The 26307-nt window shown below is 36.7% G+C and overlaps 1 long non-coding RNA gene and 1 pseudogene across 1 annotated transcript in view; both read right to left on the bottom strand.

The window, feature by feature from the left end:
* Positions 1-3767: 3767 nt before the first annotated feature.
* Positions 3768-5096, bottom strand: LOC131496015 (SWI/SNF-related matrix-associated actin-dependent regulator of chromatin subfamily E member 1-like; annotated as a pseudogene).
* A 16363-nt stretch (positions 5097-21459) lies between these two features.
* The window catches only part of LOC131483710 (uncharacterized), a 189060-nt gene continuing 184212 nt past the window's right edge, over positions 21460-26307 (bottom strand). Inside the window, exon 4 of the long non-coding RNA XR_009247885.1 lies at positions 21460-21625. This is a non-coding gene — a long non-coding RNA (uncharacterized LOC131483710). The remainder of the gene's footprint in view (positions 21626-26307) is intronic.

Below are 26307 nucleotides of genomic sequence, written 5' to 3'. Positions count from 1 at the left end.
TTTATTTTTATAACAGCAGCAGTTTCTTCAGAATGAATAGAGGTTTCCTCACCAAAGATTAATCTTTTAAGATCACTGCAGAGATTCTAGCCTATGGACTCTTCTATAGAAGACCTTTTTCTACAATTATTCACTTAAACAATGGGTCCACCTTTAGAATAGAAAGCTTTAGGGGAGTAATTATATATATCATTATATATTGCAGTGAACTCAACAAGCAGTTGCAAAATTAGAAAGTAAAATCATCTCAAAAGGGAAGAGTTGACCCCTTGAACAACAGGTGTTTGAACTGTGCAGGGTCCACTTATATGTCAGTGTTTTTCTTCAATATAGTACAGTACTGTAAATGTGTTTTCTCTTCCATATGATTTTCTTAATAACATTTTATTTTCTTTACCTTATTTTACTATAAGAATACACCATAAAATACATGTAACATACAAAATATGTGCTAATTGACTGTTTATGTGAATCAGTAAGGCTCTGGCCAACAGTAGGCTATTAGTAATGGAGTTTGTGGGGAGACAAAATCTATGCAGAAATTTTCAACTGAGGGAGGGATTGGAGCTCCTAACACCCACATCGTTTAGGGTCAATTGTATATAGTTATACCATTTTGTTTTTTATGAAACCTAGAAAAAAATCAAGCTATTCACTTTATGAACTGTTTGGAAATCTTTCCCCATTGTTCCTTAGATAGTCACAAGTTACAGAAAGTCTTATCAAGAGATGTTTCTAAGGTGGCTATCCAAGAAGAGTATATACACAGGCTCAGTTGAAGCCATGAAAGAAGTCCATTTTGTAGTCCTTATGTCCTTTATTTCCCTTTAGCAACTGAAGCATCCCTTAAAGAGCTATTGAATCCACTGAGTTATGATTATTTTCTCAGTATATGTGTATACATATATATATATATACACACGTATGAGAATATGTATTCTTATAGGTTACATATATACTATTATACATATATATATGTATATATATATACGTATATATATATATATGTATATATATGTATATATACGTATATATATGTATATATATATATGTATATATATGTATATATACACCATTGTACTCAAGATATATATAAAAGAAACATAATAAATATTGGCTAAAATCAAAGAATTAATACATATTCAAAAATGACAGCAAAAAAACATTTTATAAACAGGCCAAATAAAAGTTAAACATAGTGCTCTGGGAGAATAATATAAATAGAATATAAACTGGTGGTTATTTGGGTCATAGAGATGGTGCTATCATTTCTACAGCCTACAAAACCTTCTTTCTTTCTTTTCTTCCTATCTAATTTATCTCACTTTTCTACACCAATCTATGTTTTTCTGTCCTCCTCTTTTCTGCCCATTGGGGTTTACATTGTTTCGATTTGTTACAAATTGGTAAAGAATGAAAGTTAACTCCAGGGTCATTGTCTTAGCAAGTGGACCCCAAATCTTGTTTTTATGTGTCCACAGCAATTTGCCATTGTTAAGGATTTCATCTCATTGCTTATGCCAACAGTTAGGATGGTGCTAGTCACCTGAAATTGAACCTCTGAGATTCTGGAGGCTGCTGGGATCTCCCTGGTTATTCGGATACGTGTGTGTCCCTGAACTATTTAAGGTGAGATTTGTGCCTTTGCTTTCTAAATAAAGCAAGTTAAAGTCTAATGGCATATCACTATGTCACTACAGGAAAGCTCGAGAGGATCATTCAGTAAGTGACTTTAAAGTTAACACTAGGAAAGTTTATTAAAATATAAAAAGAATCTGATCTTTGCTTACATATGTTAGTATATCCAAGAAATTCCTTGAATATACTACTCTATTTTCTATGTAGGTACCTTTGTTATTGAAGGTCCCCCTAAAGTGAGAGAGGAATTCAAACTCCTTATCCTGAGAATGTATGAAGGAGAAAGACATGATATGAAAAACAGTGACCTAACTTTCCTAGATGAAGGAATATAAATTAGAATACAAGTTTTAGGGAAAGTATGTTTGTCTCACACCCAGATGGCAAAGACAAATTTTTCTAGGAGAATCTAGGAGAGGGAAAAAAATGACTTTAATAAATGTTGCTGGAATTTGGGATTTCTAGCCCTTTAAAAATTCAAGAATGTAATTGTGAGTCAAGCAGACACCATTTTGCCTGTCATCAAAAAGTACAGCCTAGTGGGAGAAGCAGTTATTAAAATAAGGTAAGTGTTATGAAGGACAAATGCAATGTGCTGTCAATGAAAGATCTAACTTAGTCTAGGTAAATGTCCCCAGCATTTGCTGGAAAATAAAAACTTTGATTTTTTCATTGAGATCCAAAGGATGAGTGTTAACTGACAAAAAAGAGAAGTCGGAATGGTCAGAGCAGAGGGTACAGTGCTTGTGACAGCCTAAGGCAGGGAGCAGTATTGCTCACTAGAGGAAATGAAGGAAGGTCAGAGTGAAAAGAAAGACTAGGAAAATGTTAGTGATAAAGCTGAAGAGTGAAATGCAGACCAGATAATGATGCGCCCTGCACATGTTAAAAGTGGGGAAACCACTGAAAAATTATGAACAAGAAAGCTGCAGTCAGATTTTCACTATTAAATGATCAATTTTCCTGTACTGTAGAGAAAAAATTTGCAGGACAGACAGAAACTAGAACCACTTAGAAGGATGTTGCATTAATTCAGGGAATAGTAGATGATCACTTGGGTTAGGATCCTGGCAGAAAAGATGCTGAGAGATGCAGAGCCTGAGAGCTATTTAGGAGGCAAAATCAATAGAGCATCAGGCCTCACTGATATGGGGGATGAGAGATAGGAGGGTGTCTTCAAGGATTCTCAGGTTTCCAACTTGTACAATTGGATGGATGCTGTTATCATTCATTCAGATAGGAGACATTATAGGAAAACACTACAAGTTCACTATTGAACGTGGAAACATACAAACAGACAGTTATTCAGATATATGGGGTTAGAATTCAAAAGGGCTGAGATGCAGACACATATTTATATAGTTAAAGTCAGACCATATTCCTAACAACTGAAGCCATGGGTATTGTGTGCACACTTAACTGAAGGACACTGAGGGAGAAAAGATACATGACCAATGACACACTGCGAAGAAATTCAACAGTTAAACATTGGATAGAAAAAAAAATTTAAAAAAACAAAAAAACAAAAACAAAAACAAAAAAACAAACAAAAAAACATTGGATAGAAAAAAATGGACCATCCATGTGGTTGAGAAGGGAGAATTAAAAGGTTAGAGGAATGCCAGTAGAGGGTGGTATCAGAGAAACCGAAGCAATATGCTATCATTTTTATTATGGTTGTTACTATGAATGTTATTTTATTTAGAGGTAGTGGTTTAATGTTAACTTAAAGGTAATACAAAGTGATTCTGAAATATCAGGCAAGATGAAAGTTGAACTTAGTGATATGAAGAACAGTGATCTAGAAAGGAAGAGCTCTCTCAGTACAGGGGTACACAGGACAGAATGGAGTGAAGAATGAGACCGTGATGAAGAAATTTCTTTTTTCCCCCCATTTAAAAAATTATTTATTTTTTTAACATTTTTATTTAATTTTGAGAGACAGAGAGAGACAGCATGAGCAGAGGAGGGGCAGAGATAAAGGGGGACACAGAATCTGAAGCCGACTCTAGGCTCTGAGCTGTCAGCACAGGGCCTGATGCAGGGCTCAAACTCATGAACCATGAGATCATGACCTGAGCCGAAGTCGGACATTCAACAGACTGACTCACCCACGTGCCCCTAAAGAAGTATTTAGAACACATAGAACAAGGCAACATGTACTCTCTCCTCTCATCTTCCAGGGGGAGTCTGTTGGTGGTTCCTCCCCTGTTGCATTATTGCTCTCTGAGTCAGTGTCACCATCACTGGCCCCTTCCTCAGTCATACTGTCCACTCCCTGCTGCCTGCTCTCCTTGTCCTCAGGAGTAGATGTGCCTTCACCTTCTGTTGGCTTTCTGTCCCTTGTTCAAGACATGTCTTCTCTGTCTCCATTGGGAAGCTCTCGTCATCTCTCTTTACCTCAGTCTTCCTGGCAGCTTGCTCTTCCTCAGGAACCATGCTACTCTGACTGCCTTCAGCTTGTTCTGTGGGCTCTTTCTCCCTTTCCTCCTGCCTTTTGTGAGTGTGTTCCTCTGCCTGTGCAATTTCAGGAGCATTTTTTCCCCATATCCACTACTACTTTGAAATCACACAAGCTTTTAAGTTCATTGTTAAATGAATCTCTGCTTTCCAGGAATTTCCTCTTCTCTTCTTGGTGCCACTCCTCTATTTGAAGTTCATCTTCTGGTGTTTGCTGATGAGCCATTAAGGACTGGGCCTTTCATTTGAGAACGTGCATTCTAGTTGTCGTGACAACTGATCAAACACCACACTCTCACTAAGGATTTCACATTTGAGACAGTGGTTTCTTTGGAAATGGACAGTGGCTGTATACTTCCCTGAAAAGCCATCATCTTGATTTTCTGGATCTTTGGCAGGCTGAATACTCATGTAAGGTTCTCCTTTCGCCATGCAAGACTGTCTCTGTTGACTTTCTTTCTCTAAAGAAGCTTCTTTACAACCTTGTACATTTATGTAAGCAGTGTATTGGGGGGAAATATGATAGGCCTTCACAGATTCATTGTATTCTATCTTTTTCTGCTTTGTATTGTCTACATATTCTTGTTTTTCTTCATCAGAGATCTCTCCACATGCCACTAATAACCTTGGCCAATCTTCTCTGAACTTTAGATCATGGTTGAAAGCTTTTCCTCGGTCCCAGAACTTTCTGCTGTACCTCACATAGGCCATCAGTGGTTTATCTGGTGGCTTTGACAGTTTGGAGTTATAATACCAGAGGATGCCATGGCCTGGCATTGGTGCCTAGGTTCCCTCCAGGCCTGCAGTTGTTGTAGGGGAGGTGACTGTATGGATTGCATCCCACAAACCCTGGCCTACTGGGCATGTGTGTTGAAATAGCTGGGGTAGGTAGTGGGGCATATGATGGCCTTTTTTGACATTTTGGGAGATTAAGTTCTCAGTTCCTTAAGAATGAATCTGAGACACCATGGACAGAAAAAGTGCCCACAGCTCCAGCCTCATTTCCCTTGTGATCATGAAGAAGTTTCTTAAGTTGAGCCCTAAAGATGAGAATTCAGGGTGGTAGTTGGGTAGTACATTGACCTTGAAAAGGGATATATATATATATATATATATATATATATATATATATATATATCTCATTTAAGGCTAGGTAGATTTCAGCCTGTATCAGTGGCAATGGAAAAGATAAAGAGGTAGAATGTAATATATAGAAAAGTGATTAATCAGGCCAAGAAGAGGCAGGAGCAGTTAAATGCAGAACTTCTTTGTTCCTGAGAAGTAGCAAGAGAGAGACAGGTACACATCCTAAAAATGAATGTTTAAAACACTCTAAAATCCTTTCTAAATGTTCACTCTTATTAAGTCACTCAATCCACCATAGGAAGCAGAAGTACTGAAATCACCATTTTGCAGATGAGAGATGAAGTAAATTGTCAAAGGTCCATTTTGTAGGTGATGGAACCAGGAATCAATGGAACCTGGAAAGACTGACTCCAGCATCAAGTGGTTAGCCACTACCCTCTACTCTCTATCTGATCTTATACTTTTTCACCTAACCTGTGAGAGCTCTCAGGCAAGCCAGTCTCATGACCTCCACTGTTTTTCAATAAGACGAATTCAATGTTTATAATAAGGTACATATGATTATTCTAATATTTTGGATGAACAGAGGCTTAGAGGAGATGAGAAATGACTTCCATTTTATTTATAGTAAATGGTAGAGACTAAATTTGACCCCAAATCTGTCTAAACTTAAAGCCATTGAACTTTTCCCTTGCCAAGATGAAGGATTTTCAAGTTCTCATGCTTAAGCTGCTCTCCTGCTGATCACAGTTACTTCCAGAATTGATCTCTCAACCTGCTTTAAAAGAAAGCTTTTTTCCCCCTTTTCCTCTCTAGAGCCTACTACTGTAATTCAAACATGGTGCCCTCATCAGTGCTCCACAATACCCCATACCTACTTCTATGACAATACACATCTTTGCATTATAAACATCTGGTTAGTTATGAAACAGGACAACCACTAACACTTTTTTTTTATCTTTAGTTATTTATTTTGAGAGAGGGAGCACATGTGTGTGAGCAGGGTAGGGGCAGAGAGAGAAGGAGAGAGAGAATCTCAAGCAGGCTCTATGCCGTGAGTATAGAGCTCTAGGAGGGGCTCAAACCTGTGACCATGAGATCATGACCTGAGCTGAAACCAAGAAACAGGTGTAGCGGCAGCAGAGTGGTTAGTCAGTTAAACATCAGACTCTTGATTTCTGCGCAGATCATGATCTCACAGTTTGTGGGATTCTCTCTCTCTCTCTCTCTCTCTCTCTCTCTCTGTCTCTCTGTCTCTGGATAAAAACAAATAAATAAACTTAAAAACCAAAAAAGAGTCTGATGCTCAACAGACTAAGCCATCCAGGGTGCCCCCCCTCCTTTTTATAAGTGAGAAGGGCTTCCAGTTGCTAAGAAGTATTCTTGCTGAAAGTAACCTGGAACAGATCTTGTAGATTATCATACTTACTCATTTCAGTGTCTCAGCTTTATGAAAGCATTGGATAGATCATCTATGAAACCCTAGGGCTTTGACAAAATCAAGGAGGGTTGCCTTGAATTGCTGGATTCTGAGATCCAATGTTACAATAACACCTTCTGTGGAGAAAGGGTGCCACATCTGATATATTTGGTGAGGGGAGACCCCAAGTACACCAAAGCAGGTTAACAGGGTGAGTGGAGTACTCTGAGCTGGTGGGAAAGTCTTGCCAATTCTTGTGGGAATCTTAGCCTGTGTTTAAGGCTGAACACTACTGAGACTCACTAATCATAATATTCCATTTGCCATATAATTTCCCAGCTGAAGATTAGGGAAAGCAATGACAACTATCCAAATTAGTCCTTACTGGTGGACACCTTTGTGGTTCTGGACAGTTGCTGACCAGCCACGCACCACAGCAGCAGTGGACAGGCTTCATCTTCCTTACTCTGCAGGACCAGGTCTAGAAAACGTGTGTGCTTTGGAAGTAAGAAACAGTGACAAACCTCTGATTCTCTTACCCTGGGATTGAAAGTCGCATTCCCTATCTACCAAGTGACTCAAGTTTCTTCAACTAGTCTGTGGCAGGACATCTTAAGAGATAAATATTAGATTCAATTATTTATGGAGAAGCATGAGGTGCTAATTGGGAAAATAAGGATCACTGCCTGTTGGTTACCTAATAGTTAAACAGAGAAAAAGGATTTTCTTTTGCTAACCCCTATTCCAGCTTGAGAAGACCCTGCTGATTTATTTTTGCCACTCCTATATTGCAAATGTCTGCTCAAAATGGAATTTAATTGTATATTTTATAAGAAAAAATAGGAAGGGGCACCTGGGTGGGCACCTGACTTCATGATCTTGAGCTCCAGTTATGATCTTAGGTTCATGAGTTTGAGCCCCACATCAGGCTTTGTGCTGACAGTGCTGAGCCTGCTTGATTGTCTCTCTCCTCTCTCTGCCCCATTCTCTCTCTCTCCTCAAAATAAATAAGTAAACTTAAAAAAACATGAAAAGCATAATATAGGTATTTTTACCTTTGATGGTAGGCTCACATGGACATAGCTCTAAACAATTACAAGAACTATTTTATTACACTCATACACTATGCTAGGCATGTTACAGATATTCTCTTATTTAATACTTACACAACTCTGTATGACGGGTACTGCTTTTGTTAAAACCTGAGACTTAGGCATTAAACTATATGGCCAGTATCATATAATTAGAAATTGATAAAATCAGTATTGAATCAGACTTAAAAGACAAGTAGTTTGGTTACAGAAACCGTACTCTTAATCCTAAACATAATTTTGTGCCTTGTCTAAAGGACTAGGCTGAAACTATTTTAAACGGATTCTGAGTAAAGTAAAATCTCCTTCACTATCAATCTTTTAAGCCCAAAAACCTTTTATTTGCTTGAGAACTGTGATTTTTGAAAATATATTTATTAACTTCAATAGGCTATCTTTGATTTGCATCAATAATTTTGGAAGAGATGCTATGGCTATAAATTGTGCAATTTCAAAATTAACCTTAGCAGATAGTGAGTAAAAACCATTTATTGAGTTTTTCTTGAAGGAGTGCAACGTTATGTAACTTTTGCCATGGCCTCTCTTTCCTAAGTTATTCACACAAAAGTGGAGGAATTACATAATTAAAAATTAGATGTAGCATAGAAAAGGACACTGAATTGAAACAAAATAATACAATGTTCTTTTCATAAGGTCTACAGTTGTTTTACACCGACCAGCCTCCCTACCCCCATTTAACCTTCTCGTCTCTCCCTCTCATACATAAAGCATATGGTTCCATACAGCAGATGTATCCTTGCAGACGTTATGATGCTTTCCTGCATTTTCAGAAAGAAATGTGTCATACTGTGTCACGTGAAGATTACTGATAACTGAAAATTAGAATGCAGACTTATATAAGGGAAAAATTAATTGGACATGAGTCAATAGTCCCTTAGAAATTCTGTGGCTTTGGGAGGAGCCAAGGTGATGGAACAGCATGGAAGTTTTTTGTGTGTGTCTCGCATCCATGAAATACAGCCAGACCAACACTAAACCATTCTGCACACCTAGAAAACTGATCTGAGGATTAACACAACAATCTGCACAACCTGAACCACGGAATTAAACAGGAATATGGCACAGAGAGGTGAACTTGGGGAGCGAGAAGCCGCAGCACGCAGGGAGGTGCTTTTGAGGGCAGAGAGAGGACAGAGATGGGGGTGGTGGTGAAAGAATATGGGAAAAGCACCCCTCCACAAAAGCAGCTGGAGAGAAAGTGGAAAATTAGAAACAGCCACAGGGACTAAACTAAAGAGGGAGAAAGAAGAAAAGAGAGGGTTTAAATTCCATTAAGACTATAAACAAGGGGGGGGGCGCACCTGGGTGGCTCAGTCAGTTAAGCATCTGACTTCGGCTTAGGTCATGATCTCATGGTTCGTGAGTTTGAGCCCAATGTTGGGCTCTGTGCTGACAGTTCAGAGCCTGGAACCTGCTTCAGAGTTTGTGTCTCCCTCTCTCTCTGCATGTCCCCTGCCACCCCCTGCTCAAACTCTGTTTCTCTCTCACAAATAAACATTAAAAAAAAAAGACTGTAAAGAAGGGGAGCACAAAGTCTACAACTCCACAGCTCGGTATCTGTCAGTGCTCTGGTGGGTAGGGCGAATCTCCAGGAGCAGAGTGGGGTCCGGGAGGTTCTCAGGCTGTACGGGGAAAAGCAGTTCCACTGCTGGAAGGACATTTGGTAGAGACTGTTGAAGCCACCTGATCCCAGCAGACCCCAGAGTATGGCCACATTCACTGGTGCTGGGACAAGGTCGTTAGGGCAAAGCCGGGTGCCAGATGTGTGTTGTGATTTTCGATAATCCCTGAAACGCTGCTGCTACACTATCTCATGAACATTTTCTGGGGTGGGCTAGCACCTGGCCACAGTCTTGAGGCACTGGCAACAACAGGGTCCCCCAAGCGTTCCTGGGTGCAGCTGGCATTCGGCCATTGCTCAGTGAGACTCTCCCACAGAGGGGTGGAATGGGTCAAAGCCACAGTCCTTCAGAAGTAAGGGGCCGGCGAAAAGAGCCACATCTGAGACAAAACTCGGAAGAGAGGAAATCCCTGGGGCTTGGTCACGGACAGTGAAAAAGCAGGGAGTGGATAAAAGCTGAAGATGCAGGGGCGCCTGGGTGGCGCAGTCGGTTAAGCGTCCGACTTCAGCCAGGTCACGATCTCGCGGTCTGTGAGTTTGAGCCCCGCGTCAGGCTCTGGGCCGATGGCTCGGAGCCTGGAGCCTGTTTCCGATTCTGTGTCTCCCTCTCTCTCTGCCCCTCCCCCGTTCATGCTCTGTCTCTCTCTGTCCCAAAAATAAATAAAAAATGTTGAAAAAAAAAAAATTAAAAAAAAAAAAAAGCTGAAGATGCAGGACGGGTGCACGATTGCTGATTGGGGAAAACAGAGTTCCTATACAAGACACAGGGTAGCTGGGTGACACCATTGTCACCGCTCCCGTGCATGTGCATATACACCTACAAGCGCCACAACACTCCATCCCAGGAGGGTGGCAGCGCCATCTAGTGGAGAATGGAGCATTACACTGAGCCCCGCCCAACTTGGCCAACCACATTCTTCAAGAACAACAGTCTCACCACCTACTTAGTTTATGGACTATAAAGCACTTCATAGTCTGACTTCTAGGGGATAATAAAGTAATTTTAGTCATGTTTCAATCTGTTAGCAGGTCCATATGTTCAATTTTCTTCCTTTTTTTTGTTTTGGTTTGGTTTTTACTCTTTTTCACTTCTTTTCTTTTTCTTGAATATACAAAGAGAAAAATCATTTTTATTTTCAATTTTTATTAAAAATATTTTTCTTTAAATTTTTAGTATACTTTTTTATTTTTGTGTAAATGTTTTTCAAATTCTTTTTTACTTCCATCAGTTTTTTAGTCTACTACAGTGTATTCCCTTTTTCAAATTTTCAAAGGATTTCCTTTTTTAAATTTTTTTATTTTTTCTCTTTTTTCTTTCTGTTCTTTTTCTTGAAAACAGAAAGAGAAAAACTTAATTTTTACTTTCAAATTCTATTAAAATATTTTTCTTTAATTTTTTTCTACTCCATTGTTTACATTCGTGTAAATTTTTACAAATTCTATATTACTCCCATCACCTCATTTTAGTCTACTTCAGTGTATTCATTTTTTCAAAATCTCAAATGATATCCTTTCCCCCCCCCCCTTTTTTTCTCTAATCTGTCAAACCACTTTCAACACCTACACAAAAACACACCTAGGATTTATCATTATTTATTTGATTTTGCGTGTGTGTTTTAACTTTTTAATTTTAATATTTTTGAACTTTAATTTTAATTTTAATTTTTCTACCACATTAATTGCTTTTCTCCCTTCAAAATGACAAAACGAAGGAATTCACCACAAAAGAAAGAGCACGAAGAAATGACAGCACAAAGAAATGAGCATGTCAAAAAAAAGAGCACGAAGAAATGACTTAACCAACACAGTTACAACAAAGATGTCTGAACCAGAATTTAGAATCTTGATAATAAAAATATGAGCTGGAGTAGAAAATAGGTTAGAATCCCTTTCTGCAGAGATAAAAGAAGTAACAAATAGCCAGAATGAAATTAAAAATCCTATAACTGGGCTGCATTCATGGATGGATGCTGCAGTGGGAAGGAAGGATGAGGCAGAACAGACAATCAGCGATATAGAGGACAAACTTATAGAGAATAATGAAGCAGAAAAAAAGAGGGAGATGCAGGCAAGAGCACGATTTAAGAGTTATAGAAATCAGTGACTCATTACAAAGGAAAAACATCAGAATCATAGGAGTCCCAGAAGAGGAAGAGAGAGAAATAGGGCTAGAAGGGTTATGTGAGCAAATCATAGCAGAAAACTTTCCTAACTTAGGGAAAGACACACACATCAAAATCCAGGAAGCACAGAGGACCCCCATTAGATTCAACAAAAACCAACCATCAACAAGGCATATCACAGTCAAATTCACAAAATTCTCAGACAAGGAAAGAATCATGAAAGCAGCAAGGGAAAAAAAAAGTCCCTAACCTACAAGGGAAGACAGATCAGGCTCGCAATAGACCTATCCACAGAAACATGGCACACCAGAAAGGAGTGGCGGGATATATTCAATGTGCTGAATCAGAAAAACATGCAGCCAAGAATTCTTTATCTAGCAAGACTGTCATTCAAAAGAGAAGTAGAGATTAAAGGTTTCCCAGACAAACAAAAATTAAAGGAGTGCATGACCACTAAATCAGCCGTGCAAAAAATTTTAAGGGGGACTCTCTGAGGGGAGAAAAGATGGAAAAAAAAAAAAAAATATATATATATATATATATATATATATATATATATATATATATATCTCAAAAGTAACACAGACTGAAAAGACCAGAGAACACCACCAGAAACTCCAACACTACAAGCATCATAATGCAATGGATTCATATCTTTCAGTACTCATTCTAAACGTCAGTGGACTCAATGCTCCAATCAAAAGACATAGGGTAACACAATGGATAAGAAAACAAGATCCACCTATATGCTGTTTACAAGAGACCCACTTTAGACCGAAAGACACCTTCAGATTGAAAATAAGGGGATGGAGAACCATCTATCACGCTAATGGTCAACAAAAGACAGCCAGAGTAGTCATACTTATATCAGACAATCTAGACCTTAAAACAAAGACTGTATCAAGAGATGGAGAAGGGCATTATATCATAATCAAGGGGTCTATCCACCAAGAAGACCTAACAATTGTAAACATTTATGCGCCAAATGTGAGAGCACCCAAACATATAAATCAACTAATCACAAACAAACAACAAAAAAACCCATCGATAGTAATACCATAATAGTAGGAGACTTCAACACCCCACTCACAGCAATGGACAGATCATCTAATCAAAAACTCAACAAGGAAACAATGACTTTGAATGACACACCGGACCAGATGGACTTCACAGATATATTCAGCACATTTCATCCTAAAGCAGCAGAGTATACATTCTTCTCCAGTGCACATGGAACGTTCTCCAGAATAGACCATATACTGGGACACAAATTAGCCCTAACTAAGTACAAAAAGATCAAGATCATACCGTGCATATTTTCAGACCACAACGCTATGGAACTCGAAATCAACCACAAGGAAAAATTTGGAAAGGTAACAAATACTTGGAGACTGAAGAACATCCTACTAAAGAACGAATGGGTTAACCAAGAAGTTAAAGAGGAAATTAAAAAGTATATGGAAGCCAATGAAAATGATAACACCACAACCCAAAACCTCTGGGACCCAGCAAAGGTGGTCATAAGAGGAAAGTATATAGCAATCCAGGCCTTCCTAAAGAGGGAAGAAAGGTCTCAGATACACAACCTAACCTAATGCCTTAAGGAGCTGGAAAAAGAACAGCAAATACAACCCAAAACCAGCAGAAGACAGGAAAAAATAAAGATTAGAGCAGAAATTAATGCTATCGAACCCAGAAAACAGTAGAACAGATCAATGAAACCAGAAGCTGGTTCTTTGAAAGAATTAACAAAATTGACAAACGACCAACCAGTTTGATCAAGAAGGAAAAGGAAAGGACCTAAATACATCAAATCAGGAATGAAAGAGGAGAGATCACAACCAACACAGCAGAAATAAAAACAATAATAAGAAAATATTTGAGCAATTATATGCCAATAAAATGGGCAATCTGGAAGAAATTGACAAACTCCTAGAAACATACACACTACCAAAACTGAAACAGGAAGAAATAGAAAATTTGAACAGACCCATAACGAGTAAGGAAATCGAATGAGTAATCAAAAATCTGCCCAAAATCAAGAGTCCAGGGCCAGATGGCTTTCCAGGAGAATTCTACCAAACATTTAAGGAAGAGTTAACACCTATTCTCTTGAAGGTGTTCCAAAAAATAGAAATGGAAGGAAAACTCCCAAACTCTTTCTATGGAAGCCAGCATTACCTTGATTCCAAAACCAGACAAAGACCCCACTAAAAAGGAGAACTATCGACCGATTTCCCTGATGAACATGGATGCAAAAATCCTCAACAAGATAGTAGCCAAGCGGACCCAACAATACAGTTAAAAAATTATTCACCACGACCAAGTGGGATTTATCCCTGGGATGCAGGGCTGGTTCAATATCTGCAAAACAATTAACGTGATTCATCACATCAAGAAAAGAAAACACAAGAACCATATGATCCTCTCAATAGATGCAGTCAAAGCATTTGACAAAATACAGCATCCTTTCTTGATAAAAATGCTCAAGAAAGTAGGAATAGAAGGATCGTTCCTCGAGATCATAAAAGCCATATATGAATGACCCAACGCTAAGATCATCCTCAATGGGGAAAAACTGACAGCTTTCCCCCTAAGGTCAGGAACAAGACAGGGATGTCCACTCTCACCACTGTTATTCAACATATTATTGGAAGTCTTAGCCTCTGCAATCAGACAACGCAAAGAAATAAAAGGCATCCAAATCGGCCAGGAGGAGGTGAAACTTTCACTCTTCACAGATGACATGATACTCTATATGGAAAACCCAAAATATTCCACGAGAAAACTGCTAGAATTGATTCATGAATTCAGCAAAGTTGCAGGGCATAAAATCAACGCACAGAAATCGGTTGCATTCTTATACACCAACAATGAAGCGACAGAAAGAGAAATCAAGGAATCGATCCCCTTTACAGTTGCACCAAAAACCATAAAATACCTAGGAATAAATCTCACCAAAGAGGTGAAAAATCTATATGCTGAAAATTATAGAAAGCTTAGGAAAGAAATTGAAGAAGACACAAAAACATGGAAAAAGATTCCATGCTCCTGGATAGGAAGAACAAATATTGTTCAAATGTCGAAACTACCCAAAGCAATCTACATATTCAATGCAATCCCTATCAGAGTAACACCAGCATTCTTCACAGAGCTAGAACAAAAATCCTAAAATTTGTATGGAACCAGAAAAGACCCCAAATAGCCAAAGCAATCTTGAGAAAGAAAACCAAAGCAGGAGGCATCACAATCCCAGTCTTCAAGCTATACTACAAAGCTGTAATCATCAAGACAGTATGGTACTGGCACAACAACAGACACTCAGATCAATGGAACAGAATAGAGAGCCCAGAAAAGGACCCACAAACGTTTGGCCAACTCATCTTTGACAAAGCAGGAAAGAATATCCAATAAAATAAAAATGGTCTCTTCAGCAAGTGGTGCTGGGAAAACTGGACAGCGACATGCAGAAGAATGAACCTGGACCACTTTCTTACACCATACACAAAAATCAGCTCAAAATGGATGAAAGACCTCAATGTAAGAGAGGAAGCCATCAAAATCTGAGGAGAAAGCAGACAACAACTTCTTTGGCCTTGGCCACAGCAACATCTTACTCAGGACGTCTCTGGAGGCAAGGGAAACAAAAGAAAAAATCAACTACTGGGACCTCGTGAAAATTAAAAGCTTCTGCACAGAGAAGGAAACAATCAGCAAAACTAAAAGGCAAGCAACAGAATGGGAGAAGATATTTGCAAATGACATACCAGATAAAGGGTTAGTATCCAAAATCGATAAAGAACTTATCAAACTCAACACCCAAAAAACAAAGAATCCAGTGAAGAAATGGGCAAAAGACATGAATAGACACTTCTCTAAGGAAGACATCCAGATGGCCAAGTGACACATGAAAACATGCTCAACATCACTCAACATCAGGGAAATCCAAACAAAACCACAATGAGATACCACCTTACACCTGTCAGAATGGCTAACATTAACAATTCAGGCAACAACAGATGTTGGCGAGGATGCAGAGAAAGAGGATCTCTTTTGCATTGTTGGTGGCAATGCGAGCTGGTGCAGCCACTCTGGAAAATAGTATGGAAGTTCCTCAAAAAACTAAAAATAGAATTCCCCTACCACCCAGCAATTGCACTACTAGGCATTTATCCAAGGGATACAGGTGTGCTGTTTCAAAGGGACACGTGCACCCCCATGTTTACAGCACGAGCAACAGTAGCCAAAGTATGGAAAGAGCCCAAATGTCCATCGATGGATGAATGGATAGGGAAGATGTGGTATATATACAATGGAGTATTACTCGGCAATCAAAAAGAATGAAATCTTGCCATTTGCAACTACGTGGATGAAATTGGAGGGTATTATGCTAAGTGAAATTAGTCAGAGAAAGACAAAAATTATAGAACCCACTCATATGAGAACTGAGACAAAACCTATGAATAAAGGAAGGAAAACAAAAATAATATAAAAACAGGGAGGGGAACTAAACAGAAGAGAATCATAAATATGGAGAACAAGCTGAAGGTTACTCAAGGGGTTGTAGGAGGAGGGATGGGCTAAATAGGTAAGGGGCACTAAGGAATCTACTCCTGAAATCATTGTTTCACTAAATATGAACTAATTTGGATGTGAATTTTAAAAAAATTAAAAGTAAAATTTAAAAATGTAAACATAATCTTTCATGATACAAAAAAAAAAGAAATATTGCTTTTCCTTTTCTTCTCTATCCAATCCTTCAGGACTTCCCATTTCTCCTTTATTAAGCACTGAATGCTGAGTATGCTGGCCACACTGCCATTGGTACTGCTCTCTTGAGGGACTCAGGTTTAGTAGAGAATAAACATATAAGCAAATACATTGCAAAAGAGGGTAAATTGTTCTACATAAAAAAAAATATTGCACAGTGGGTTTTCGATTGTACCTCCTAGCCCTTCATAAGGAGGTGATATTCTCAATCAGCATTTTTTGGCAAGTGAGGACCAATGTAAAGAAATAAAAGGATGTGTTTTTAATTGAAAGATGCCATTTAAATAGTTGTATTTTTGATTCTGAAAACTAAGAAATAAATTTCACCACCTTTCAAATTGGAAGCAGATGATTTGGTCAGGCAAATCTAAAGGAGAAGTTTAAAAAAATCTTACTTTATAAAAATACATATACCATGTTTTCCATTTCAATGATTATTCTAATGGAGAAATCTTGATGATGTTTAATAAATTAAATTCCATTACCAACCTTTACATAGCACTGCACATTTATGATGACATTCTTTCTGAAACATTTTAAAAAGAACTAATTAAATAATTTTATATTTTCACTGAAGTTTAGTTATTTCAAAGCAATTGACTTCACAATGTTTATAGCAAATTAGTGAAGACTAATTCTAACTAGGACCAGTCTCCTAATGATCAATTCTGTGTGCTTCCCATGAAACTAGGGCGATACTGGAGTTTTTTATTTCAAATTCTTTTAGACATAATGCCATATGTATTAGTTTGCCTTCACAAAGTACCACAAACTGGGTCGCTTAACCAACATAAATTTATTGTCTCACAGTTCAATGATGTTACCAGGGTTGGTTTCTTCTGATGGCTGAAAGGGAAGGATATGTTCCAGACCTTTCTTCTTCGCTTTTAGATGGCTGCCTACATGCACACAAGGTGTTCTCTTGTACATGTGCCTGTGCACAAATTTGTCCCTCTGATTTGGGCCCACCCTATATACCTGACCTTAATGATTTACATCCCCAACATCCCATTTCCAAACAAGGTCATTTTCTGAGGTCTTGAGAGTTAAAACTTCAACACTTAATTTGAAGGGGGGGGGGGCTCTGTTTAACCCATAACAGTATCAAGTTTTGTAATTCAGTCCTGTATTTTAATAAATGTTGGAATAAATTAAAAATAATGTCATGATCTTTGGATCTTCGGCTTCTCAACATATGAACAACAAATGAGTATTTTTACAAACAGAACGTGCTTTTGACCATCTGTAAAAGATCATAGTGTTATGCAGTAGTTAGGCAGGAGCAAGGAGGAATAACGCAGATATGGCCACCCCCTTGGAGCCACCCCTGAGGATTAACAGCCACAAGTTCAGAGACACCTCTAAGGGCTAATAACAGGAAAATCCTAGTTACAGAGGTGGTTCAAGAGCCACAAGGGGACTTCTAAGAGCTGAGCATGAACACAAAGGTGCAACTGGCCCTTAAGTACCTTTAAGGTCACAACAAAAGCCCATTAGACACTCATAAATACACAATATATAAAGACAACTATGACAGAAGGTGTCATAGGTAGGCGCATGCACAGAAGCCAAAATTTTATATAACCACCAGTTGTCAATCAAAAATGCCAATCAAAGCCAAATTTAAGCATGCCCAAAATGGGCTTACAAGGATTCAGCTGGAGCCTCTCAGTGACATTGCCACTCTTTCTCCAGCAGTGGCCCACTTTCACGCTTGAAATGCACTATACTTATCTATTCAATAAACTCTATCTTCCCATTCTGGTCTTGGGTCCCTAATTCTTTGGTGCATCTGTGACAAGAACTGAGTGACCCCCATAACAATAAGACTTCCCCCACAACACTCTCCCTTGTACCCGTGTGTGCAGCCAGTAGTTTAGACCTGATGATTTAATATGCAGTATAATACAAAAGGGTCTTGTTATGCTTTGTGTCTGTGTTGGGTGAAGGGAGAGAGAGGTAGTCAGGGTTATCATGGATTTGCTGAGTGAACACATTACTTTTCATTTAGTTTTGGCTCTGGCAGATTATTTCCAAGACTATTTCCAGATCATTACCCTCAAAGTATTCTATATGGGATACTTTGTCTATTCTCACCCCACCTAACCCCCAAACTCAGAATTTGCAGACTATACAATGTGAAGTACAAAACAAACAACAGTTTTAGGTATAAATTAAACCTCTGTCCATGCAGTTCTAGTTATTTTTGGAGTTTCTACTATATTGACTTTACCATCCAAGTTGTAGAAACCTTTATCTTTGGCAACATATCTTTCAGGGTAGAGGATGAAGCTCTAAAAAGGCCAAGTGGAGGATAGCAGAGGCTGCAAGCGCCCTGGAGTGTGCACCAGGGCTGAAGCCCTTTCTCCTCTCTGTCTGACTTGCTGAGAAAGACAGCTTTGTTCAGTCTGAGGGATGTAGTCAGTTTCCTGACTTCCTCCCAGTTTATGACTCTTCTTAACATTTTGTTTATCATTGTATTCAATATTCTTTTTAGATATTTTTCTTCTATTTTTTAATTTAATGTCTCCATGATCACCTTTTTCTATAAATTTGTTCATATATGTAATGTTTTAAAAATAGTTTTTAGGGGTGCCTGGGTGGCTCAGTCAGTTAAGCGGCTGACTTCAGCTCAGGTCGTGATTTCGAGGTCCGTGAGTTCGACCCCCGCGTCGGGCTCTGTGCTGACAGCTCAGAGCCTGAAGCCTGTTTCAGATTCTGTGTCTCCCTCTCTCTGACTCTCCCCCGTTCATGCTCTGTCTCTCTCTGTCTCAAAAATAAATAAATGTTAAAAAAATAGTTTTTATTACAACTTAATTAATCTAAAATTAAGACAAACTACAAAATAAAAACATTTTCCCAGGCTCTTCCGTGTGGCATGTAGTCATCATGCTGACCTTAATTCAAGGTATTTAAAATTAAGCATAAGCTTTATGACTGGACATTACATTATCTCAGGGATGAATGTGTGCATAACATGACATGGATTGATTTGAACTCATGATCTCATGTTCTAGAGCCCAGAGTTCTAGAGTCAGCGATGAGCTTGAAACCTTACACATTCACTAAGTTTTTACTAGGGGCAAATTGCTTAAATTCTCCAGATTTAGTTCTCTTCCCTGCAATATGAAGATAATAATGATTACCTCATAAGTTTGTGCAGGAGCTGAGAGATGACAAATGTAAAGTGGCTTAAATATTGTTTGTTTTCTGTAAGCGATTAATAAGATCGTCACCATTATTGTGTACACAGAAGTGTCAAAAGTTTTTCTCTCCATCTTCTCAATACAAGCCATTTAAGAAGATTTTCTTTAGGAACAATCACTTTTATACCATCTCCAGACATATAAATTATCTTGTGAAATTTCATTTTTATTTCAAAGGCCTGATCTTAGCTTACTTTCTTAAAAACCTAATGACTGAATATTTTTCTCTCTGAGCCTCAGGTTACACATCTATAAAATGGGGATAAAAATCACGTCTAAGGACTACTGGGACTGGTTTTCAAAGTAAATTATAAAGCATGAATATAAATGGCCAGTTTTGTACCAATATTATCAAAACAACATGTTATCAAAAACAAATTGAGGAACGGATGCAGCCAGACTTACCCAGAAATATTGAGAAAAATGTATTTACCTACTTAGCTAGCAAGCATAAATTAATAGGTCAGTGGAAGCTATCCACCAATCACTGAGATTTCATCAGGTATTATTCTAGTAGATTTGATGTAGGTTTGCATTGCAATTCAAGTCATGTGTGATTATCTGTGTAATTGTGATCATTTCAAAGTTAATTCTTTTAAAATGAACTTTAATCTCTCATATTACTTTTTTCAATGTATAAATGGTTACCAAACAAAGGGACACACATCTGAGCCTTGCCCAACTTTACATATCAGGCTTAGAATCTTGAGTCACTGTATACATCAGTCTAGTCTATAGATAGATAGATAGATAGGCAGATAGATGGATAGGTAGATAGATAGATATGAGGTTTACTATCCTTTAAAAATAGATGCTGTTGTGTTTTTAATATGCAAGAGTACATCAAGTTATTTTTATTGTAGACTGAGACTTTGGAGAACGTACCTTCTTAAAAACTAGAAAGTCAAATTTATTTAATGAGTAGAATTGCTATTAAATACATGTTTCTTCTTCATATATAATTTAAATTAGTTTTCAAAATCTATTAACAGTTCTACAATAGCATTTCTTAGTTATATACATACTCTGTGATCCTTGAAGATAAGCTGTGATTGATGCAGGAATTAAATGCAAAAATCTCTGGGAAACATTTGTGAAAAATGATTATGTATGTACAATTACTTTATTAACCTGTGATATGTTTTTTATTGAGCAAGAATAGTTTTCCAGGTTTCAAAAAGAAGGATTAGAAACTGGTATCAAATATAGTTTATTAGATATAGATATAGATATAGATAGATAGATATAGATAGATAGGCATAGATTTAGATTTTATCTATCTATCTATGCAGTATGACAACTGTGAGAATCAATGAGATTTCAGAACAAAAGGATGGAGAACCAGCTCATAGTAAGAGTACTAAAGTAAGAGCTTTGTTATTAACAAAAGAAAAGAGATGTAGTTTAGATGGCTTATAAAATTAGGTCAGTTCATTTGTTAATTGCTTTTTCTTTTAAAAGGTGTTTTGGGAGAGTTTAATATAAAAGTTATTTTAAGAATAAAATGCCTTTTTTCTCCCATTCTCATATTTGATCATTAAAATTTTTAGTACCAAGGGAAACACCATACTGCACTTTGAATCAGTTAAATTGTATGAATAAATTATCTGTAACAAAGAGCTCCCATGTTTCTAGACATAATATCTGTCAAGTTAATGAATTCCAAAATAAAAGATGGTTTGGAATATATATTATAGGATACTTATTTTCTCTTGTTTTTCAATGGTCTGCATTGGTTATTCAGATAAGTAGGCCCAGCATGTAATGAATTGTTTTGGAATTTGCCTTAGCATGTTTAATTGACATGCTGAAGAACAGTATTAATCTTCTGCTACAATTATTAAGAATAATGAATGATAAATGTGAAAACGCAAATGTAGATGTTTATATTGGTACCTTCTCAAAGATACCCTGTATAAAAACATTTAGTATTTACGATATAACGTCTATCATGAAAACCCATATTGTGGTGATACCATTATAATGAAGAAATTAAAAGATGGAAAATAACTAAATCCATGTATAATATCTATCTCTAAGTTTACTAAATTGTAATTCATATTATGTGTTTAGTAATATATCTGCTTTCAGTAGTTCCTCACTTTTGGTCTTTAATCTTCATGCTGCCAGGGCCTCTGTTTGCTTTATCCTCTGTGGTGCATCCCAATCACGTGGATTAGGACCTGTCACTAAATAAATACACAATAAATGGCAATTGATAATTAACAATTCCATCGTTACAAAGTTGAACAAAAATGTATAGAATATTAAATATAAACAAGTTAACTGTTAATAAAACTATTTATTAGCATTAATTGAAACTTTAATAAACTGCAGTTATTTAGGAATATACATCATATTTTGTAATACATACATATTTTCAAATTTTAGCCATAAATTACAATGCATAGAAAATGCATTTGGAATTAAAAATAAGATTTATTATTGACCTTAGACTTGGCTCATTTTGTGCTATGTCTCTTTTTGGCTCTTGTTACTCCTCTAATTATAGATAATAGAAAATAACATGGTTATTTTTATCACAAAGGTGGCTTCTCTAGTTATTTTTGTCTTTTAAGTGACAGATATTTTGTACTGTCTAAATGGGAATGAACTGTCTTAGGAATTAGTGAGCTCTTTTTACTGGAACTGTAAAAAATAAAGCTGGGAAATACAGAATTATGTCCTGGATATGCTGAAAGAGGATTCATACATTAAATATGAAATGCTATAGAAAATGGTTTTCAAATTGTAGTCTATGAATTTGTAGGGACTCTTTTCTGGTTGCAAAGCCACCTCTGGGGGCATGAAGGAAAAGCCAAGCAGAGGTGCTCTGGGGCCTGCATTTATGTTTTAGGCAGAGCATATTGATGTTAACTATTTTATGTATTGGGGTTCCATAAAGGATTTATTTACCCTGAGGAAAGTAGTGCTTGGCTATTTAAGCTTAATAGAATATTGAAGACTCTTGGAGGTCCTTTTAAATTTGAGGTTCCATAATTTCATAGATGCACAAAATAAAGGTACCATTTGGTTGTACACAAGCTATTATCACTTTCCTCTTTGAGCATATATTGCCCTCTCTGACGGAGAATTATATTACTCCTCTCCAGTGAATCATAGAAAATTTAGGGCTTGATAACACTGTGAATTTGAAAGTTTTTTTGAAAATATCTACGTGGCTATATTCATAGAAATATTACATATGTGTACAGTAGATTATGTATAAGAATAAGTTATCATAAAATGTATACAGTATTCAGTAAAACATAGAAATATATATGTATATACTTGGCAATGAATGAAAATATTCATTTTCATTCATTCATTCATTCAGGGTAGTAAGGAATTTTAAAAAAGTAAAGTAATTATTCAATACCTCCTATTAAGGCAATATGTGGAAATGCTATTCATTTTTAATAGTTGGTTTTTGAACAATTTTGAAATTATAGAAAAGTAATAAGTAAAACACAAATATTTTTTCTTAAAATTTTGAGAGTATATTGCTAAGCTGATGCCCTATCACCCCCAAATTCTTAAATATGTATCTCCTGTAATCATGTACATGGATCTCACATAACCACAATACAAAAGTCAAAATCTGATAATTAACATTGATACACCATATCCATTTCATCCTTAAATCCCACTCAAATTTTGTCAATTATCCTTATATTGTTCTTTGCAGCAAACTGATCAGGTTCAGAACCATTCATGGCATTCACTTGTCATGACTGTAGTTTCCCTCAAACTAGAATAGTTCTCGGTGTTTCCTTGAATTACATGATCTTAAAACTTTCAAAGAATAAGAAAATCATTTTGTAGAATGTTTCTCAATCTGAGTTTGCCTGATGCTACCTCTTGATCATCTATACATGATTATCTTTTCCAGGAATATCACAGAAGCTATGCCACATTTTCTTAGTGCCCTATTAGGTGGCATGTGGTTTTTATTTTTTTCTTATATTGATGATGATCACTTTGATTGGCTGATTAAGGAGGTATCCAACAGAATTCTCCATTGTAGAGTTTCTCATTTTCTTTTTTACAATCGACAGTTATTTTGTAGACAGGTATAATGAAACAATGTAAATAGCCAAGTTCCCCATTGAACTTTTGATCTATTCTATTTGTTTATTTCTATCAAAATGGGCTCATGAGTGTTATTTTATTCAATGAGTTAAAATCATTTAATATTATTTCTTTGGCCAGAAGAAGATCCCCTTTAACTGTATCAAATTTTGTAATCTCTCACACTGGTCAGGTTCTGTCACTCAGCTCTGGTAATCATCTCTAGCCCTCTGTGCCTTCCCAGCTCAGACCATAAGTCTGCATGCCCTTGGCACCTAGAGTCACTCCATAGTTCTGGGACTGAATTGCTTAGAATGGTAAAGGGAAAAACAGGAAAGGAAAGAGGGAAAGAAACAATATTTTTATTTTTATTATTCAAAATGCCATTTTGTTGTTGATTTAGAAATTTCAATACTTTTTAGAGTGTTCTCCTGTTCTTTTAGAAAACAGTGATTATGATGGCAATGGCAGTAGAGGTGTGTCTATATGTGGGTGCATTTTCTCCAATGAGTAGGTGTATTACAATGAAAAATATTCTCTTACTGGTATTTATAGAGAACTAAAATTTGAAGAAAAAAAAACAGGAAAATACTACTGCGGAGTCAAATCAGAAATATTAGCCGTCTATCTACTGTTCCTATGGTAATAGAACCCTATTCCCACTCATAGTCTAAAAACATTAGAATCGTTTTTGAATTCTCTCTCCCTTTATCACTTGCAAAACTCTATTGGCTTCACATCTGCAATATTTTATATTTACTTTTTCATTTACTTCCTGTGTTCTCCTTTTGAGCCTTCTTTGCCCCAGTTTGCTGCAATCCTGCAAAACTGGTCTTTCCCCTACAACCTTTATGCCTTTATACTACACTGTGCTGCTAGATTAATTATCTTCTACTTCCCATTGCCAGGAAGATAAAGGCATTCAACAGCTTCTAGGATCTCTTTTCTAACTCAGCTTTTCAATCTTTTCTTTTCCTCCCTTATCTTTTAAAATGGTCACTCCAGCCAAAGAAAAGACATATTGTTCCTTTTGGAAACGCTTGGATTTCCAAATCTGTACCTTTTCATTTTCTTTCACACATGGCACTCTCTTTTTTAATGTTCCACTCACTCACCTCTTCCCTAGCAGTTGGGGCCTAGGTCAAACCAACCTCCTCTGTGAAATGTTACATGACTTCCCTGGGTCATCCAGCTACATCTTTGTAACCAAATTACATATATTTTTTCCTACTATGTGTTTTATTTTTTAACTTATAAATCACTTTACCTTTACAATGTGCCGAACACTATTCTAAGTGCTTTACAAATATTAATTTAATTGTCAAAACTAGCCTATCATATAGGTATTATTGTTAATCTAATTTTAAAGATTGGAAAACCAATCCACAGAGTTTTTAAGCAATTCAAACCTGCTTGGTTTGATTATTGAGACAATGTATTTAATTTTTATGCAGTGTTGCTGTTGTTACTTTTTTATAACTTCAACTCTTTTACAAATATGTAAAGGGAAAACCTATGTCAGTCTCCTGACCCCCTCTATGGAACCTAGCTCATTGCATTTCATTTATAGGGCATCCTATAAATATTTGTTTAATAAGCAAAAGTGTTAACATTTATTGATCATATATTATTGAGAGGTTTTTTAGTAAGAGTAATTTAGTAATAGTTATTTAGTAATTTAGTAATAGTAAGAGTAATTTAGTAATAGTAAAAGTAATTACTATTACTATTAATTTGTATTTATTATTTTATTTAATCCCTCAGTAACCTACACATTCGGTTCATTAGAACATTTTAAAGATTAAGAAACTTATCTGAAAAAGGCTCAAGCCACTTATTTTTTCACTATCTGCACTAGGATGTATAAATTAGAAACATTTGAATATGTGATCTTTAAGTGATTTGAGAGGTTAAATAGATTCTTTTATTTTAAATTGGCAACAGCCCAGCTTCATAAATCAGGGAATGATATCCCTATTTATGAACGGGAGAAAACAGTTCAGAGAAGTTGGCTAAACTGACCAGGATCACACATTTAAAATAAGTATGTCTTGGATTTTAAGTCATTTTCTGCCTCTCAAATCTGCAAACTTCACTTTGCCCTTTCAACTCTCACATTTACTCCATGAAAGAATAAAGTAATGAAGAAAGAATTGTGCTCTCACATGCCCTCCTCAAATTACCCTTTGGGAAACAAAGACCAGAGCATGAGTAATTCATTAGCAGCTAAGGAAAACATTTCACCAGGTTCATGGAAAAAAATGTAGTCTCTACAGAGTACAATAATGGGAAACTGTCTTGCCTCCTACTGAAGACCAGGTCTGTAACAAATAGGCAAGTGGCAGACTTCTATGAGAAGCTTGAGCAAATGTTTTCTACACCACTGAGCATATTAGTCTTAAAAGCAGTGAAAAGAAGTTATATACAAAATAATAAAGTAGCTGTGAAGATGTGATTGGTTTATATCATCTATTTCTCAGAATTTTGTCTAACTAGTCAATTTAATTTCTGAACAGGGAATACCTCTGCACTTCCCCAAAGATAATCTTTGGAAAAAGAAGGAGCATACCCAGGCAATCAACTTAATAGTTAAAGAAGAATGAGGAAGGAAAGTAACAATGCAGCATAAATAATGAACTTGGGTTGTAAACTTTATAAACTTAATACCTGTCATAAATGAAAAAATAAAATTAAGGTTGTGGCTTAAGAGAATTTAAGAACACAATATCAATCTTTTACAAGTATTAAAAATAATTTAACACTTCATCAATAGTAGTTATTTTTAGCATATATTCTGCCC

Source organism: Neofelis nebulosa, chromosome 1 (genome assembly GCF_028018385.1).
Source record: "Neofelis nebulosa isolate mNeoNeb1 chromosome 1, mNeoNeb1.pri, whole genome shotgun sequence".
NCBI classification, from domain to species: domain Eukaryota; kingdom Metazoa; phylum Chordata; class Mammalia; order Carnivora; family Felidae; genus Neofelis; species Neofelis nebulosa.
The sequence above is the reverse complement of the archived record's forward strand: the minus strand, read 5'-3'. Positions and strand labels throughout refer to the sequence as shown.